Genomic DNA, 6,000 nt, shown 5'->3' with positions numbered 1-6,000 from the left:
ACTCCTAGGCTCAAGCAGTCCTCCCACCTCGGCCTCCCAAAGTGCTGGGATTACAAGCATGAGCCACCACACCCTGCCAAATTCTTTATTTTTTAATTCAGTTCAAGTTGAAGTTTTTGTTACTCACCCCTGAAAGTATATTTACATAAAACGAAGATACAGAGAATGGTTTAGCCTAAAATGTGTCCTGAAGCAAATGTTCATTTTACCCTGGCCAATCTGACCCAACTAGAAAAATGCTCTGATTTATTAAACTTGTGTCCCTAAGTAGGGTACAGAGATCAAGCCAATAATCACAGATTATCTTCCCTCTCATGGGACCTTAGGGTAAATGAGCCAATGAAAAATAATATTCTTGCTTCCGATAAGACTTGAGGAAGAGAGAACAGTGGATTATTTCATAATAGGAGCTGGGGCTGCTGCAGTTGGTATTTCATAGGCTGATATCCTCCATGCCCTCCAACCCTCTCCCAGTCCCTTCTGGGACTATAAAGGTAAAGACCCCTGTGTATGGTCTGTGGTTGGCAGGAGCCATTGTTTCTGTGTCTCTGAATAACTTTGTCCCAATGAGATGTGGCAGGTTTATTTAGCTGTAAAAAGGACTCAAAACTATGTGTTTAATGGATAAGGCGGTGGCCGGGGGAGGGGGAGGGGGGGCTTAGCAAGTGGCTTAACCCACTGTCTTAGAAATGGCTAGTACCATTTCTATCTCTTCTTCTGTCCTCCCCCCCCAGTTATATCCAATAAATTGTCCTCTTTTTCTTATCTAAGTGCTCACTGTAGAATATGGCTGAACTACGCAGGTGGTCCAGGGAGACTTGGAGCAGCCTGTCTGAGGTCACTGAATAATCCCAGAAACACATCCACAAAGCTGAGCCAATACTATAAGCACAGAACATTTTTAGAAGCTGTGGGACAGAGGAAGGCCCTTAACAAGATATTGCTTGGGGACCCAGAATTTAAACATTCACCATTGGCTCCGGTCATGCAGGCTGTCACATGCTCCTGAAAAGATGGCTGCGTGAGTTCTTCATCATTGCTATTGATACGGGAGGGGGCAGGGAGGTGCTGGGTAGAGAAGGATGGGGTCCCTGGCCAGGGCTCCACCCTCAGACCTGTGCCCACGGACCTAAGTGAGGACAGGCACTCCTGTTTTCATGCCCAAAAGTTGCATTTTCCAAGACCACCCTGGCCCGCCACAACCCCCGGCCATCCCATGCCCATAGAAACCCGAGAGACCCTAGTGGGCACATGCACAAGCAGCTGGGCGTCGAAAGGAACACACTCGCAGAAAAACACTAGCAGGCCATCGACGGCGGAACCACGCAGACGCTGAGGGAAATTTGGCAGAGGGCAGTCAGAAGAAAGCCCAGCCACTGAGCGGCCTGACTCCAGGGGAAGACCCCTTCCCACTCCATCCCTCTTCCGACTTCCCATCCATCTGCTAAGAGCTACTTCCACCACTCAATAAAACCTTGCACTCATTCTCCAAGCCCATGTATGATCAGATTTTTCCAGTACACTAGGCAAGAACCCCAGGACACAAAAAGCCCTCTGTCCTTGCGATAAGGCAGAGGGTCTAATTGAGCTGATTAATACAAGCCGCCTGCGGATGGCTAAGCTGAAAAAGCACGCTGCAACACACGCTCACCGGGGCTTCGAAAACTGTAAACACTCAACCCTAGACGCTGCGGTGGGGTTGGAGCCCACGCTCCCTACTACCTGCCCGTCTGCATGCTCTCCCTAGGGGTTTAGGCTGCGGGGCGCGGAAGAAGCGAGCCACTCCCCTTGTCACACCCTGTAAGGGGGATAACGGAACTTTTTCTGTTTCACTATGACAACTCCTTCAAAAATGAACTTGCAGCATTTCAGAGGTGTAGCCATGTCTCTCACCTGCTCACGGTGAACCTGGAGTGCATGTTCCCAGATAAAACCATCAAATGCCCACCTTGCCTTTAAGGCTCTCTGGAAGATCTGTCTTCTTAAAGGGCTGATATTTACTCTAATTTTCTACTTGCTTAATAAGCAGTATTATAACCAAACATGTATTCTTTCAACCCTGAATGTTCTTTATCCCAGGTGATTTAAACATTTTCACCTTTTGTGAGATGTGTTCATCTTCTGTGAATGTCCAGAGTCCAACATCGTGAAGCATCGCCAAACGCTTAACACATGCTTGAGGAATAAATGGATGAATTGCGTGGATACCTGTAGTGGGAACAGACAGGAGATTCTTTTTTAATATGTATGTTCTGCACATTTAAGGCAATGTATCTAATGGAGATTCTAGCTTAGAAATTTAATAAGAAACAACATAATGATGGGCAGCGGGGGGGTCTGAATGCTGAAACTAGAAAGATTTTCAGGCTCAACTATATCATCATAAATAAACACTACTGTTTGTTGTTTGTCCTGTATATAGGACTGGGAGGCATGGTGTTAGGTGCTACATATATGACATTGTGTTTGTTCTTACAATGACCTTATACTATATATATATGACCTTATACTATATTCTTACAATGACCCTTATATATATACTATATACTTATATATAAAATAATAATACATATAATAATGACCTTATACTATATATATACTATATATGTATATATACTTGTAATTCTTATTCTAAATAATGAAGGAAGTTAAGTAATTTTTCTGCAGTCACACAGCTAGGAGTGGCGTATATACATGCTTGACACTTTATAACCGTCTTAGTGTGCCCAGGGTACCTTTAAGAAATTTATCAGATCTGGTTCAGGCACAGTGGTTTATGCCTGTAATCCCAGCACTTTGGAAGGCTGAGATGGGAGGATCACTTAAGCTCAGGAGTTTGAGACCAGCCTGGGCAACATAGCAAGATCCCATCTCTACAAAAAATAAAAAGTGAGCCAGGCATGATGGGTCACACCTGTAGTCCCAGTCTACTTGGAAGGCTGAGGCAGGAAGATCACTTGAGTCCAGGAGGTCAAGGCTGCAGTGAGCTATGATCTCACCACTGCACTCCAGCCTGGGAGACACAGTGGACCCTGTCTCTAAGAATAAATCAATACATAAAATAAAAACTAAATTTATCAGCTCTGAAAGAAGACACAGAGTAGGGAGGGTTTGAAACCAGGTAGATGCGATCCTCCCACCTCAGCCTCCTGAGTATCTGGGACTACAGGCGCATGCCATCACACCTGGCTAATTTTTATATTTTTAGTAGAAATGGGGTTTTGCCATATCGGCCAGTCTGGTATCGAACTCCTTGCCTCAAGTGTAAGCCACCATGCCTGGCCAAGGGTAATTTTTTTTTTTTTTTTTGAGACGTCTTGCTCTGTCACCCAGGCTGGAGTGTGGTGGCGTGATCATGGCTCACTGCAGCCTTGACCTCCTGGGCTCAAGTGATCCTCCCACCTCAGCCTCCCAACATCCTGGGATTATAGGCATGACACCATACCCAGCCATGACAGCAATTTTATTTGATCTTCATAACTCTGGTTCAACAGGTTTGCTCAATAGACCTTGTGCTATGATTTTTTCTTTCTCTCAGAATGCCCCTCTATCTCACCACCATAAGCCTAAATCCTCCTCTCCCATTAATGTTAGCTCAAATCCTACTCACCATTCTGACCTGACATGATAATTCTAATAGTATGATTGAGCCCTTACTATGTGATAGACTCTGTAATAAACACTTTATTACTTAATTTAATTGCCAAAACAATGCTATGTCGGAGAAACTACTATTAATCTCATCTTATAGTTGAGAAAAGTAAGTTACGAGCAGTTAAATAGCATTCCCATGCTCACCTAGCAAGGAAGAATTAGAAGAGGAGAAATTTCTTTTTATTTTTTTAATAGAAAAAAGCCTGGAAATAAGTACACTAAATTAAGAGAGGCTAGCTCTAGATGCTAGAGAAATATATGGTTTTTATTGTCTTCTTTATATTTTTCTTTATGTTCTATTTTTCTACAATAAGCGTGTATTACTTTTATAATAAGAAAACCAAAAAAGCATTCTCCACTAAAAGGTATTAAGGCTTTTTGGCGGAAATGGCTAGGTTCAAGTCTAGAGCAGGTAGAGTACAGGTGAACCTTGACATCTTGTTGTTCCAGAAATTAAGGAAATACTCAAGAAGTAATGGGATCATGTCAAAAGTTTACAGGAAGCAGCCTGAAGGGCTCCCATTAGCCAAATTTGGAACAATTAAAGCATCAAAAATAATGAGTATAACTAATGCCAACATATTGACATAACAGAAAAAAAGAAAAGAAAGAAAACATGCTGGATAAGAAATGTGAACTTAGATAGAAAAATAACCATTTGCAACCCCAATGTAATAACTGATTAAGGCAAGAAGGGATCAATGAATGCCATGAATAAAACTACTTACCAGGTAACAGGTGACAGGCTGCAGAGGGACCAAATAATATTATTGTGCAGAATACTTATTTATTGCAAAGAGAAAGACTTTCCTATAACAAGGAAGAGATGTGACAGATCCTGTCTTTGCCAAATGTCTAAAAGTGATAAATAAAAAAATACACATTTTTTTTTATTCTGAGGCAGGGTCTCACTCTGTCACCCAGGCTGGAGTGCAGTGGTGTGATCAAGGCTCACTGCAGCCTCGACCTGCCAGGCTCAATCGATCCTCCCACCTCAGCCTACCAAGGAGCTGGGACTACAGGCATACACCATCACACCCAACTAATTTTTGTATCTTTTGTAGAGGTGAGGTTTCACCATGTGGCCCAGGCTGGTCTCTAACTCCTGGGTTCAAGCGATCCTCCTGCCATGGCCTCCCAAAGTGCTGGAATTATGGGCATAAGCCACCACACCCCAGCCAAAAAATAAAAGGAATATTATTTACTTAAATATTGGAAGAAAAAGGTAAAGAGTGGAAAGCAGTTGTCATTGGGGAAGAGGCATCAGGAGAGGTAAGGAGGGGAAAATGACCTTTGGGTTTTTTTCATTTATAAGTCTCTAAATACAAATCAATTTTAAGTATGTGCATATGGTATTTCTTTTTTAAAAGGTAATAATAAAAGAGCAAGTGAGAAGTATTCTGTAAATCAAGAGAACACAGCTTTTGGAGAATAAGGTAAAGTTAGCTGAGGCCTTGCATTGAACACTGGGTTTCTCAAAGGGCAGGTTGTCAGACCTTGGTAAGCGCAAGCTTGGAGGAAATTCAAGAAAGAATGGGATACGAGAAAATTGATATTGCTTATGTTTTCAGTTTTGATGAGCTTTAGATGCATGGAAGTTTTAATTCCAGGATAGTGAAGTGTATCCATTTCCTCTGTGGTTTGTACTAATTTTGCTTCCTCTTTAAGAAAGCATTCCTGCATTTTCTTCTGGAAGTTATTGTCAGCACTTTGCTATTAGTTTAAGGACAAATAAATTTGTTAAAATGAAAAAATTTTTTAAATTTAAAAAAATGATGACACAGACTTTCTCTGCCTACAGTTTTCTAACTTCCTTGGACAAAAGATCAAGCCATTTTTCCTCAAAGAGAGGATATCTGTCGAAAACAGCTGGCCCTGTTTCCACCAGTTTCACATTTGTGGAGTCAATCAACTGCAGATCTAAAATATCTGGGAAAAAATAATAACACAACAATAAAAAATAATACAAACAAAATACAGTGTAACAACTATTTATATAGCACTTACATTGTATTAGGCATTTTAAGTAATCTGGAGATTATTTAAAGTATACGGGACAATGTGTATAGATTATATGCAAATATTACACCATTTTATATCCAGGACTTGAGCATCTGTGGATTTTGGTATCCATGGAGGTCCTGGAACCAATTCCCCTTGGGTACTGAGAGAGGACTATTTCTTTTTTGAGATGTCTCATGGGGTAATTTGAAACAGCCCTCTAGACATCTTGAAATACGCAAGTATTTATTACATTTTTATGGGATGATATTTCCCTTGAAGGAAAGAACAAGAAAGTATATTCCTCACTGATTATCAAACATTTTTATTCATGTAACTAACTGC

This window comes from Pan paniscus, chromosome 15 (assembly GCF_029289425.2).
Source record: "Pan paniscus chromosome 15, NHGRI_mPanPan1-v2.0_pri, whole genome shotgun sequence".
Classification (NCBI taxonomy): domain Eukaryota; kingdom Metazoa; phylum Chordata; class Mammalia; order Primates; family Hominidae; genus Pan; species Pan paniscus.
This window is presented reverse-complemented; position numbering follows the sequence as displayed.